Raw genomic sequence first — 15,424 nt, forward strand, 5'->3', positions numbered from 1 at the left:
ATGGGAATTTTTACTCATTCCAGTGCTACTTATTAATAAGAAGAAAAACAACCAACACTTCAACAAAATTCAAAGAAATATTGACATTTCTCTTGAGACACCAATTAGTTATTCTCTTGTCTGTACTCAATCTTATAAATCAATTACACATGGTGGAAATAAAATGCAGTACTCTTTTATATTATTACTGTGAGAACACTCTTTACAGCTTTAATGGACCACCAGTGATCTCCCAACAATATTTTAATAATTATTTATCTAGACTATGTTTTTCTTTAGTCAAGGAATAACAAAATGATTTTTGGATTACATTTTTATTATGAATATAACAATCATTAACAAACATAAATGTTTTACTATACAAAGAAGAATAAGGGTCTTTTATGGAAACTATGGATTTATGTCATGCCTTTTTCCAAGTAAATGCATATATTATTATAATTTAGCAATTGTATATAAGATTGCTTTATTTATTTTTTGTCTCTATTTATAATTTTTCTAGTTTTTTTTCCCCTTGATTCATTTAACTCTAATAATTCTACTATTAAGCACATATCTCCAGGGAAAGTATCCATATGTATAGATAAATTTTTTCAGACAGATGAAATATTCTACATTATAGCAGTATTTCTTTAAAAAAAGCTTTATGATATTCAATAATTCATTCTAACATCAAGAAGTTCTTCCATAGTTTTGGAGGCTTACAAAACTCTAGTTGACCTAAATTTGAATCTCAGTATAGTTTTAATTTTTGATTTTGAGGAAGTTTTCATTCCTGAGAGATGAAATGATGACTTCAACAAACTTTTGAATTAATAATAAAGCCACCATCAAATGTTTCATTTTTGTAACACATGTTGATATCATTTTTACAAAGAATAAAGAGGTTTTTACCCAAAACAGAAACTCCTGAAATATCTGCAGACTGGTTCAGTACAATAAAGAAGGAAGGTTTGTACATTTTCAATATTTCCTCCCAATCTGAAGCTGCAGTACTTGTACAAAGAGAGCTAAGTAACTTTCAGGACTGTGAATTCACTGGCTGCTGTGTTAGAAAGACTATTGAAAGAAATCATAAGGAGACAGTTTTATTGTTGGTATTAACTATGACATTGAAGATATAGATGGAATAATATTAGGACCAACTTGAAGCCACCAAATTGAAAACTTATGCTGATTTATTTAATTTCTTATATATTTTTTTCATCCTAGGGTGCCTCTGTCCCAAACTAAAAGGGAAGTGTCAAAATGTAATAAGTATGTTTTCAAGGTATTTTAGGATGACAGAAAATAGGAAATACTGAAAATTTTGTGAGAAACAATTTTTTTGGAATATCAGGTCTAAATTTACAAACCTTGAAGGCTGGTAGCATCCAATAGAAACACTCTTCACTGACACAGATTAGAAAAAAATTTTAATACAATTACCTCAGTTCACTGAAGGAATAAAATTACTTGGCCAAGGTCATTTAGCTTGTGTTGACTGGTCTTGTTGTTTTGTTGCTTTTTGTTCTACTTTCAAATTCAATATCTTAGGGCAAGTCTTCATTAACTCACATATGGCTACTACAAAAGCCTGCTGGACAACCTACCTCAAGTTTCTCTCTGTCACTCTCTTCTCCCAGTATATTCTCCATTCAACTGTAAAAATGATTTTCCTAAAGGGCAGAACTGACCATGCTCTTCCATCCAATTCAGTAACCTCACCCTTTTACTTCCATAATCAAATATACAATTATTTGATTGGTTTTTAAAGCCCTATAAAACTAGCTCTCTTCCCTACCTTTCCCACTTTACTCCCTTCCATATACTTCATAAAATCCAGGAATGCTGGCCTTTTTGCTTTTCCTTAAATATTCATTTTTTCATACTCTATTTTTGACTGTGCTTTCCTCCTAATTAGCTATTCCTTCTGCATGGAACACTCTTTCTCCTCAACTCCCCCTTCAGACTTTGTTAACATTCTTCAAGATTCAGATCTTAGATTTTGGGAAAAAAGTCTTTTCTATTCCTAAGTGCCCCAAAGTTTTTCCTCTAAGATATTTCCTATTCACGCTGTATTTAAACAGAGTTGTTTGCATGTTGCTTCCTCCTTTAGAATTATTGTTCCTTGAAGGCTAGGATCATATTTTTACTTGTCTTTGAATCCCTATAATCTCTATAGAACAGTGTCTGGCACATAGTGAGCACTTAATAAATACTTACTATATAATGGTCTGACAGACTGAATCTAATGCTTTCTGACTGCATGTGTTATGCAGTATATTGTGTCATGCAAAATCTCAGAGATTAGGATTATCATTTAAATTTAAAGATTTAAGTCTGAATCAAAACAATACTGAATGGAATACCATAGGAGAAATGAGAAGTGATGGCTCTGTGGGCCAAATTTGGAAAACATTCAAGATTTCCTACCTGACTTTAGTTAACTGGAAATAAATGGTAGTCTTAGAGTTGAACTTCTGACCAGAGAGCCAATAATAACTCTAGATATTTAATATTTAGCCTCCCAATTTAATCATTTGACAAATTAAAATAATAATGTATTGTCCTCTTCGATGATGCATTGTGGTACACTATGAAGAACATTAGATTTTGAGAGGAAAGAATTAGATTTATGCCCTAACACTGCTGCTTACTATCTGAGTGATAGTCTCTTCATATATAAAATAAATCATTGCTTTCAATGTCTATCTCAGTGCAGCGCTATGAATATCAAATAAAATAGTGTATAGAAACCATGTTTTTATAAGGCACTAAACAAATGTGATTATTATTTTAACAATGATAAGGAGGTCTGTCATTTTATGTGATTTTCCATAGCTATACTCTTTATTTCTTCAAAGAAAAGAAGGAGGTATATCCTCGTGTCTCTTGTTTGGCACCAAGCTTAACCATTGTAATTTCACAGTATTTAGAGGGTCAGAGAATTTGAAAGTTTGAAAGTTCTCAGCAGAATAACATAAAGAAAAATAATTCCCATTATTATATAACTCAAAGTGGTTGTCCAGATTCTTCTATGTGAGCTACAAAAGAGAGGGAAATTATCCTTTCTCAGGGTAGCTTGTTCCACAATTGGAAAACTCTAGATGTTAAGAAGTTTTTTTGACATCAAGTCAAAATTTGTCTTCTCACAACTTCTACTGATTTATCTTAGTTGTGCTATTTTGTTATTATTATTGTTTCCATTGTGCTATAGTATGTTATAATCCTGATTTTTCTTATTTCATTTTGCATCATTTCATTAATCTTTAATTATTTCTCCGGATCCATCTTTTTCATGTTTTTCCCCCCAGAGCAGTAATATTCCATTACATTCATGTTGTTTAGACAATTTCTAATCAATGAGTATCTACTTTATTTTTCTAGTTCTTTACCACTACAAATAGTGGTGCTATAAATGTTGGACCAAATCTAATAAAATGAAATTTATTAAGTATAAATGTGAAGTCCTAAACTCAGGGCCAAAAAAATAAAGTTGAAAAGTATAGCCTAGGGGATGTATGGCTACTTGACAGTTCATCCAAAGAAGATTTGGGGGGTTTATGGCCTGCAAGCTCAATGAGTCATTGCTGTGGCAGCCAAAAACCGTGAATGCAATATTAGCTTTCAGTAAGAAGCATCATGTAAAGGGAGTGAATCTTGTTATGTTTGTTTGTTTCATTTTGTTTTTCTTTTAAAAATCCCCATTCTGTTTTTTTCCTGTGTATGGTTCCCCTTGGTTACAAATCCAATGAACCTCTCTATATTCACTAGTACAAAAAAGTTTATACATCAAAATCCTTTGGCAAGTTTCCCCTCTGTGGCCATGCATTTGATATATGCTTACTTTTGTTTTCCTTGACTGAGATTTAGTTTAGCATCTTTACTTTGCATTTGACAGGATGGTGCTCTTTACCTAGCCATGGGAAAACAGAAAATAGGAAAGAAGCTCTCCTTCAAGGAGAACAAAGGGAGATACATAATAAGTGCATGCATATAGGGAAAATATACCAATGGTTTCCTAAGCTTCTTTGTCTTGATGTATCCACAGAGGTTCAGTGGATTTGTAACCAAGGAGAACTAGTACTAGAAAAAGAAACAAATCTTAATCCTTTACAAAAAAAAAAAAAAAAAACTCTACAAAGTTGTGAGTTCCCTAAAGGCCTGGTAGAATCATTTTCTCCATATGCAGATTCTTTTGATCTTCTTCCAATTTCCTAGCTTTCCTCTTTTCAATTTAACCTGCAGAAAAGAAAGGAAAGGAATAGGCAGTTTTTAAAAACAAATATCTCATTTGATCCTCACAAGAGTCCTGTGAGGGAAGTGCTATTATTACCCCCATTTTACAGTTCAAGGAAACTGAGACAAGCAAGCATTAAGAAATTCACTCAAAGTCAAAAAAGCTAGTAAACGTCTGATGCAATATTTAAAATTAGGTCTTTCTGATAGCAGTCCCAGAGCTCTATCCATTATGCCAATGCCTGCTTCTGAATATTGAGACATTTCTTCTTTCATTATTATAAATAATTATTCTTGAAAATATTATCTTCTCTAAAAACAGATCATTTTCAAAAATGGAGGGGAATGATGAATATGGTATAATAGAAGAGGTTCTGGGGTTTGGATGAGAAGACCCAAGTTTGAATGCTAGCTGTTGCCCTATTATCTTGTGTGAAACTTTATGCAAACCCCTTCACTTCTCTGGGATTCAGTCTTCTAATGTCTAAAATAAGAATGTATCTGATGACCTCATAATATTCCAAGTCTATTGTCCTATTATTATAACAAAAGAAAAGAAGAAAAACTTCAAAAAATCCAAGAGGATTATAACATTTTAAAAACTCTAAGGAAATTAAAAAATCCAGGGTGGGTACTCTAATGATATAAATACTTTGCTGGTGGTGATTTTTACATCTGTGATTTTTTTTTCTTTTTAATTGTATATTGAGTGCAATATTGGCCCCTGAAAAATATAGAATAAAAATAATAATTAAAAGATTTTTAGTTCACCAAGAGGCATATCACATCTTGAGTAACTGGGTAAATGGAAAGACCACAATGAATCATGTTTCAAGGGAACAATGCCATTTTGCATTATCTTCCAGTATCTTTAAGATTTCTTAAGCATTCATATTAAAAACCAATGTGAATTTTATTCTTTTTTAAATAGCTTTTTATCAATAGAACATATGCATGGGTAATTTTTCAACATTGACCCCTGCAGAAACTTCTGTTCCAACTTTTCCCTTCCTTCCCTCCACCCCTCCCCTAGATGACAGGCAGTCTCATACATGTTAAACATGTTAAAGTATATCTTAAATATAATATATGTATATGTACTTATACAGTCCTCTTGTTGCACAAGAAAAGTTGGATTTAGAAAGGTAAAAGTAACCTGGGAAGAAAAACAAAAATGCAAGCAAACAACAATAGAAAGAGTGCAAATGCAATGTTGTGGTCCACACTTATTTCCTAGTGTTTTTGCTGGGTGTAACTGGTTCTGTTCATCACTGATCAATTGGAATTTAATTGGATCTTCTCATTGCTTAAAATAGCCACTTCCATCAGAATTGATCCTCATAAAGTATTTTTGTTGAAGTGTATAATGATCTCCTGGTTCTGCTAATTTCACTTTAGCATTAGTTCATGTAAGCCTCTCCAAACCTCTCTGTATTCAACTTGCTGGTCATTTCTTACAGAAAAATAATATTCCATAACATTCATATACCATAATTTACTCAGCCATTCTCTAGTTGATGGCTATCCATTCAATTTCCAGTTTCTAGCCACTAGGAAAAGGGCTGCCACAAACATTTTTGCACATAAATGTCCCTTTCCCTTCATTAATATCTCTTTGAGATATAAACCCAGTTGTAACACTTCTGGATCAAAGGTATGCACAGTTTGATAACTTTTTAAGTATAGTTCCAAATTACTCTCCAGAGTGGTTGGATCACTTCACAACTCCACCAACAATGCATCAATGTCCCAGTTTTCCCACATCCCCTCCAATATTTGTCATTATCTTTTCCTGACATTTTAGCCAACCTGACAGGTATGTAGGGGTATCTCAGAGTTGTCTTAATTTGCATTTCTTTGATCAATAAGGATTTGGAACACCTTTCCATATGAGTAGAAATAATTTCAATTTCATCATCTGAAAATTGTTGATATCCTTTGACTATTTATCAATTGGAAATGGCTTGCTTTCTTATAAATTAGAGTCAATTATATATTTTGGAAATGATACCTTTATCAGAACCTTTAACTGTAAAAATGTTTTCCCAGTTTATTGCTTCCTTTCTAATCTTATCTGTATTAGTTTGTTTGTACAAAAGCTTTTTAACTTGATATAATCAGAATTTTCTATTTTGTGATCAATAATGATCACTAATTCTTCTTTGGTCACAAATTCCTTCCTCCTCCACAAGTCTGAGAGGTAAACTGTCCTATGTTCTTCTAATTTATTTATAATTTCATTCTTTATGCCTAAATCATGAACCCATTTTGATCTTATCTTGGTGTATGGTGTTAAGTGTGAGTCCATGCCTAGTTTCTGCCATACCAATGTCCAATTTTCCCAGCAATTTTTGTCAAATAGTGAATTCTTATCCCAAAAGTTGGATTTTGGGGCTTGTCAAAGACTAGATTGCTATAGTTATTGACTATTTTGTCCTGTGAACCTAACCTATTTGACTGATTAATTAGTCTATTTCTTAGCCAATACTAAATGATTTTGGTGACTGCTGCTTTATAATATAGCTTTAGATCAGGTACAGCTAGGCCACTTTCATTTGATTTTTTTAAATTAATTCCCTTGAAATTCTTGACATTTTGTTCTTCCAGATGAATTTTGTTGTTATTTTTTCTAAGTCATTAAAAGTTCTTTGGAGTCTGATTGATAATGCACCAAATAAATATATTAGTTTAGGTAGCATTGTCATATTTATTATATTTGCTTGGCCTATCCAAGAGTACTTAATATTTTTCTAGTTGTTTAGATCTAACTTTATTTGTGTGGAAAGTGTTTTGTAGTATTGCTCATATAATTCTTTAATTTCCTTTTGTAGGTAGATTCCCAAATATTTTATGCTATTGACAGTTATTTTGAATGGAATTTCTCTTTGTATCTTTTGCTGTTGGATTCTTTTAGTGATATATAAAAATTCTGATGATTTATGTAGATTTATTTTGTATTCAACAACTTTGCTAAAGTTGTAGATTATTTCTAATAGCTTTTTAGTAGAATCTCTGGGGTTCTCTACATATACCATCATATCATCTGCAAAGAGTGATAATTTGGTTTCCTCAATACCTCTTCTAATTCCTTTAATCTCTTTTTCATCTCTTATTGCTGAAGCTAGCATTTCTAATACAATATTGAATAGTAATGGTGATGGGAGCAACTTGTTTCACTCCTGATTTTATTGAGAATGGTTCCAGTTTATCACCATTACATATGATGCTTATTGATGGTTTTAAATAGATGTTAATATTTTAAGGAAAAAATCCATTTATTCCTATACTCTCTAGTGTTTTTAATAGGAATGGGTGTTGAATTTTATCAAAAGCTTTTTCTGCATCTATTGAGATAATCATATGTTTTTTGTTAATTTGGTTGTTGATATAGTCAATTATGTTAATAGTTTCCCTAATATTGAAACAGCACTGTATTAATGGTATAAATCCTACTTGGTCATGGTGTTTTATTCTAGACATTATTTTCTGTAATTTTTTTGCTAGTATTTTATTTAAAATTTTTGCATCAATGTTCATTAGGGAGATTGGTCTATAATTTTTTTTCTCTGTTTTCACCCTGCCTGGTTTAGGTTCAGTACCATGTCTGTGTCATAAAAAAATTTTTGGTAGGACTCCTTCAATCTTATTTTTTCAAATAGTTTAGTTGGAGTTAATTGTTCTTTAAATGTTTGATAGGATTTACATATAAACCCATCTGATCCTGGGGATTTTTTCTTAGGAAGTTGATTAATAGCTTGCTCTATTTCTTTTTCTAAAATGGGATTGTTTAACCAATTTACTTCTTCCTCTGTTAATCTGGGCAAGCTATATTTTTAAGGCATTCATCTATTTTATTGACGTTATCAAATTTATTGACATAAAGTTGGGCAAAGTAACTCCTAATTATTGCTCCAATTTCCTCTTCATTAGTGGAGAGTTCTCCTTTTTCATTTTTAAGACCATCAATTTGATTTTCCTCTTTCCTTTTGCTAATCAAATTTACCAAGTGTTTGTTTATTTTGTTGTTTTTTCATAGAATCAACTCTTGATTTTATCTATTAATTCAATATTTTTTTTACATTCAATTTTATTAATCTCTCCTTTTATTTTTAGAATTTCAAGTTTACTGTTTGATTGGGGATTTTTAATTTGCTCTTTTTCTAGCTTTTTTAATTGCAAGGCTAATTCACTGATTTTCTCTTTCTCTATTTTATGCAAGTAGGCCTCTAGAGATAAAATTTCCCCTTATTACCATTTTGGCTGCATCCCACATATTTTGGTATGATGTCTCATTATTGTATTCTCTTGGATGAAATTATTAATTGTGTCTATGATTTGCTGTTTCACCCAATCATTCTTTAAAATTAGATTATTTAGTTTTCAATTACCTTTTGGTCTATTTCCCCCTGGCTTTTTATTGAATGTAATTTTTATTGCATCGTGATCTGAAAAGGATGCATTTACTATTTCTGCTTTTCTGCATTTGAATTTGCAGTCTTTATGTCCTAATTTATGGTCAATTATTGTATAGGTTCCATGAACTGCTGAAAAGAAAGTGCACTCCTTTGTGTCTTCCTTTATTTATAAAAAGATTTATCATATCTATTTTTTCTAGTGTTCTATTTACCTCTTTAACTTCTTTTTTATTTATTTCGTGGTTTGATTTATCTAGTTCTGAGAGTGCAAATTTGAGATCTCCTACTATTATAGTTTTACAATCTATTTGTTCTTGCAGCTCTCTTAACCTTTCCTTTAGGAAATCAGATGCAACTCCACTTGGTGCATATATGTTTAATATTGATATTGCTTCATTTTTTATGCTCTCCTTTAGCTAGATATAATGCTTTTCCTTATCTCTTTTAATTAGATTAATTTTTGCTTTTGCTTGATCTGAGAACAGGATGGCTGTCCCTGCTTTTTTTTTTTTTTTTTTTTTTTTTTTTTTTAATTCACCTGAAACATAATAGATTCTGCTCCAGCCTTTTACCTTTACTCTGTATGTATCACCCTGTTTCGAGTTGTTTACTGTAAACAAAATATTTTAGGATTCTGGCTTTTAATCTAGTTTGCTATCCCTCCAATTTATGGGGGATTTTACCCCATTTACATTTATGGTTAAAATTACTAATTATGTATTTCCTGCCATCTTGTTAAGCCCAGATTATGGTTTTCTCTTTCATTTCCCCCTTACCCCAGTATTAAACTTGTGAGCACCACTTGCCTCATGTAGCTCTCTCTCTCATTAGGATCCCTCCCCCTGCCTTAGAGTCCTTCCCCTTTTCTTAAACTTTTCCCTTACGATTTCTGTATTCCCTTCTATTCAGCTTACTGCTTCTTTTTTTACTTTTCCTCTCCCAATTTTCAATGAGGAAGGAGAAATTTCTCTGTAAATCAAATATGTCTAATATTTTCTCTTTGAGCCAATTCTGATGAGAATAAGATTCACATTATGTTCATACCCCTCCCTTCTTTCCTTCAGATATAATAGGTTTCCTTTGCCTCTTCCTGAGCTGTAATACCTCCACTTTTCCCTTTTTCTGGTACAATTTTCTTTCCACCTCTAGATTCTTTTTTTTTATATTATAACAGTAAAACCAAACTATACATGTATTTTGGGCCAGAACTCTGTATTTGAAACAAGGATTCTTATAAGGTGCTAACTCAGTGGAATTGATGAGACAATGGTTATCTAGTTTAGCAGGATGATTATAGTTCTCTAGTTCAGTACATGTACTTAGTACTTAATATAGTTCTAAAAGATTCACACCTGTGAAGATGTAGTTATGATATAGTGTATAAGAGCCAGCAGGCACTGAGAGACAGATTCATTCCATTGTCCACCTTTGTGGTGGCTGGAGGCTGAAGCACAAGCCTGGGGACACAGAACCAGATTCAGTCATTCCATCTCACCACCATGGTGGCAGGCTTTCCTCCTTCGCTTCTCCATTGAAACCAAGAGCCAGAGAAGACAAGAGGACTGGAGGCAGGAGCTCAAGCTCTCAGAGCCAACAAGAGAGATTCATTCCATCTTCATCAGTCTTATGGTGGCTGGCCTGTCCTCCTGCACTTCTCCCACTTAGACCAAGGTCAGTCTGAAAGGCTCTCCAGAAATCTGGCCTGGGCCCTAGCCAAGAAAACTAGATTGGCAAGGAGACAATAAAGAACTTGGACTTTGGATTTTAACACCTGTCTATTCTCATGGTGATTGCTCTCTACCTGAAACAAAGGCTGCTCCCAAGACCTCCAGAAAACCAACAAGAACACTATATACAATTATTCTTTATGTATATTCATAACAGATATATGGTTCCCAAGATTTCTTTTTATATTTGGAGGTCAAACATTTTGTTTAGTTCCTGTTTTTTGTCAGAAACAGATGGAATTCACCTATTTCATTGAATGCCCATCTTCTTCCCTAGAAGAAAATGCTCAGTTTGGCTGGGTAAATTATTTTTGGCTGCATACCAAGTTTTTTTAGACTTTTGAAATATCAGATTCCACGCCCTTTGATCATTTAATGTGAATGCAGCTAAATCTTGAGTAATTGTTATTTTGGATTCTCTGTATTTGAATTTTTTTTTTCTTCCTAGCTGCTTGTAGCATTTTTTCCTTGGTCTAATAGTTCTGGAATTTAGCCACAATATTTCTTGATTTTGATTTTGGGATCTCTTTCAGTAGGTGATTGTTTGATGAATTCTTTTAATGTCTATTTTACCTTCTGTTTCTATAACAGTTGGGCAGTTCTTTTTGATGATTTCCTGAAAAATAGTGTCTAGACTTTTTTTATCATGATTTTCAGGAAGTCCAATAATCCTAAGATTATCTCTCCTAGATCTGTTTTCCAGGTCTGTTGTTTTCCCAAGTAGGTATTTTTTTCTATTTTTTCATTTTTAAAATTTTTCTTGACTGATTCTTGGTGTCACTTAAAGTCATTCATTTCCGTTTGTTCAATTCTGATTTTAATGAATTATTTTCCTCAGTTACTTTTTTATTTCTCTTTGTAATTGTTCAAATGAGTTTTTAAATGAATTGTTTTGTTCTATAGATTTTTTTTTTCCATTTCACCAATTTTATTTTTTAGGGAGCTGTTTTCTTTTTTTGGTTCACTAATTCTGTTTTTCAGGGATTTGATTTCTTTATCCAGTCTATCTTTTAATGAGTAACATGACTTATCCAGACAGTCTTGCAAAGCTTTCCTTTTGTTTCCCCATTTTTCTTCTAGATCTTTTTAAAGAGCCTTTTAATTTTTTTCTATGAGAGCCTTGTGTGATGTGGACCAGCTTATATCACCATTTGGGGCTTTGCTTTTAGTCTCTTCAGTGTTTGAAGTCTACTCTCTTTCAGTATAGAAGGTATCTATAGTTAGAGCTTGCTTGCCTTTTTACTCATTTTGAAAAAAAAAAAAACAAAACTGTAGTCTGCTTTTGGGGCAGTGTAGTATTACCAAGCTTCCTCAACAGACAGCAGGAAGTAGTAGTGAAGCTATAGTGGGACAGCTATGGTTGTGCTGGGATCAGTGTCTACTCTGGGATTAGCATTTACACTGTGATCGGCAGTTGTGCTGAGATTATGCTGAGTCCTTCCTGGTGCTGGGTAGGTGTGGCCAGGTCCAGAGAGAGACTCTAGTCTTTTGGGGTTATAGTCTTTACCCTTTGTGTTTATAGCTTCTCTACTGATCTACTGGCTTGCTTCCAGAGCAAAGTAGCCAACACTGTGATAAAGTTTTCCCCACAAATTTTCTGCCAGCTGAGACAGCACCCTACCCAGCCCTGATCTGCTCAGAATGAGATGTTTTCCATACTCTCATTACCTACTTGCCTGATTCTGCACCTGGCCTAGACTGCCCATGAGCAAAAACAGATCTTTTCTGGTGAATTTCAAGATTATCTTCTGTTGGTAATGTGTAGTACTCCCAATATCCGTGGGTTTTGACAGTCAAGCATAATTCCAATGCTGTTTCATAAAAAGTAGTCTGAGGATAAAGGAGAGCTTAGATAGACTCCTGGGTTCTCTCTGACATCTTGGCTCCACCCCCCCATGTATTTTATTCTTTACTCTTTTTTTTTTGCAGCAACCATTCTTTGAACTTTGATAGATTTCTCTATTTAGTTAAATCATCTGAAATTAGGAAGGCATTTTGCCACTGATCTTTTGTCCAGGAGTTGAAACAAAGTTGAAAAGAATGTGAGCAGAGTAATAGCATACAGTCTACAAATATCGGTCTGATTTGAAGTCTATTGGTAGGCATGTGAAGATATTATACAATAATGGCTTACCCAACAAAATATCTATGTAAATATTTTTTATCTCTCAGAAGGGAAATCTTTTTCTTTGACTTTCCCTAACAGTAACAGATCATCTAAAGAAAAGGAAATATTTCCCATTTACAATTCCTACCTGCTTGTTTGATCCATTACCCATTATCTTGCTTTGGCTGCTTTACCCAAGCTTCTATTCCAACAAGAATTGGAGTACAAAGAATGGCCATGTTTTCCTCATATTACTGAACTACAGAGACTGTACCATTGAGAGTTTTCAGTGAGAGTAAGAGAACTTGTTTTTTTTTGTGTGAGATAAATGTGGTACCAAAAGGAAGAAAAGCTTCCTTAATTCCTCTATAATGCATACTTTTGTCATGTTAAAAGGCTACCAAGAGAGTAGGCATTAATATATTTATATCCACAAACCTCTGCACTCCCACTGAAATATACCCACACATATGGGCTTTGGTGCTGATTGCTTCTACAGAATGATTGCCCAGGTATATGAGATGACTGGACAATGCCATTCCTGCACTAGAGAGTGGATTTATTGGTGAGGAGTAGATAGGAAGAAATTCTCTTCTTTTCCTCTATATATTCCAGAGAGATGTTACAACAGCCTGGTCCCCCAAGAAAGGCAAGCAGAGAATTGGGCTCATGAGGTATTCTCTATTTTGGAATCTGAGAATTAATTTGAAAGTACTCCCTGGTGCCTCTTTTTAAAAACATCCAGAAATGATTCAACATACCCTTTTCACAAGGTAGAAAAAGTATAAAACCTAGTTCAGTGGTCCTCAAACTTTTTAACTAGGGGGCCAGTTCACTGTCCCTCAGCCTGTGGGAGTGCATTGCTAACTTGAGTTTAGGTCTAAAGTTACTTTGGATGTGATTTTGCCATAGGCAGGCCGAATAAATGTTCTCAGCAGGCAGCATATGGCCCAAGGGCTGTAGGTTCCTCAAACTACAGGAACCCTGACCTAGTTCATTGAACTTGAATAACACCTTGTAAAGAAGGGACTGGTTGACCCTTCTGAAAACTGAATTGAAAAACAGTTTGACATCCTTATAGGATTCTAGTTGATTAGATATGCTATAAAATCTATTTTTATTTTCATAAATTTATAGACTAGGTACCAGTGTTTCTGCAAGGGGTCCTTTTTTAATGTAAGATTTATTATTTATTTATTTGTTGTAAAATTAATGTAATATTTAATTAATTAATGTAAGATTTCTGAAAGAAGGAAAGTTTAACTTTAATTCCACAGCACTGAATGAAGAATGCCAATTACAAGCAATTTATAAGCACTTATTTAGTGCTAATTGTGGGATAGACATTATGCTCGGTCCAATGTATGCAAATGTAATTAATAAAATAGACTTTATGTGAAAGAATCTTATAACATATGCTAGCCCAAGCCATCAGCTGACGGAAGTCTTTCTTTATACAAGTCAATTAAAATGTCTCACTTAAGAGCAACAAATCAGTCAATCAACAAGTCCTAATTTGGCATCTAACAAATGCTAGATACAATTCTAGGCACTGAGGATGTTAGTAGAAATAATGAAAAATCTTTACTTGCAGTGAGTTTATATTCTACAGGTGAAGCAATAAATCATTGCGAAAGTCTATATAGCGCAATAAATATATAACCATACAAACATTCAAAGGAGTTAAATATTAGGTAGTTTGGGAAGGAAGGCAGTAACAGTATGGAATAAGGAAAGATTTTATGTATCTGAAAGGAAAAGAAATGTTTTATGAAGTGCTGGAAGGAGGAAGCACATTTTCAAACAAAACATTTATCTAAATAGAGAGGAGAGTATGGAGCACTATTTATGAGAAAGAGAAAGAAATCTAGTTTGTTTAGAATAAAAGAATAAATGAAATGAAGTCATGTCCAATTAGACTAGAAATATTGTTGATCCAAACTGTGTATTACCTTTACACAGTTAATAGGGCATTTCACATTTTATCCTAGAGGAAATAGCAAGCTCTTGAAATGGATTGAAAAAGGGAAGCACATGATGAGATATGTGGTTAAGGAAAATTACTTCAAACATAATATATAATTTAATGGAGTCCTGAGAGACTTGATTCAGGGAGACCAATTGAAATATTGCTGCAATAATTTATGCAAAAGGTAATAAGAATTTGTACTTAATGTGGTAGCTTTGAACGTAGAGAGAAGACATTTGTTGGGAAATATTATGAAAGTAGAAATAATATTTAGCAACTGTGATTGAATATGGGGAGTGAGGGAGAATGAAGTGTAAATGATAATGCTGAAATTATAAATTTGAGACACTGGAGGTATAGTAGTACTTTGACAAAAATAGGAAAGATGAGAGGACTTAAGATAAGAAAAATAATTTAGGTTTTAGAAATATTGAGTCTTGAGACATTTAGTTTGAAAAAATTAAGAGTCAAATGATCATCTAGAACTGCAACTTGGAAGAGAAACTGAGTGTTGGATATCTAGAATTAGGAATCAACTGCAGAGAGATGAAGGTTAGAGACATTGCAGTAAGTGTAAATGAGAGAGTAAGGAGACAGAGGGACAGATATGAGAAAGAATAGAGAAAAATGAGAATAGGGACAGGCAGAACTTTGGAATATTCCCCTGGAGTATGATGTGGATAATGATGAAAGGAAAATAGAAAACAATCCAGAGGAAATAGTATCATAAGAACCCAGAAGAAAAGATCTACAAAAGGAAAGAAAAGTTTATAGTTAAATGAAGTAGATGTTAATTAAGGTATTGTTAATAAATGATTAAGAATGAGAAAAGACCATTAGATTTTTGATTAATAATTCAGCAACATGAAGAAAGAAAAACAGAGGTGTTTCTTTTAATCTATTTGTATATCTACAAATATCTAATCTATTTATCTTCAACTTTTACTTTGTGATAGATATATAGATAATAGCATTAGGCAAAATA

General features: G+C 33.0%; 1 protein-coding gene across 2 annotated transcripts in view; it reads left to right on the forward strand.

Moving 5' to 3' along the window:
• Nucleotides 1-15,424, forward strand: part of ANGPT1 (angiopoietin 1) — a 315,373-nt gene that overhangs the window by 189,780 nt on the left and 110,169 nt on the right. The window lies entirely within an intron of this gene.

This window comes from Sminthopsis crassicaudata, chromosome 1, assembly GCF_048593235.1.
Source record: "Sminthopsis crassicaudata isolate SCR6 chromosome 1, ASM4859323v1, whole genome shotgun sequence".
In the NCBI taxonomy this organism is placed as follows: domain Eukaryota; kingdom Metazoa; phylum Chordata; class Mammalia; order Dasyuromorphia; family Dasyuridae; genus Sminthopsis; species Sminthopsis crassicaudata.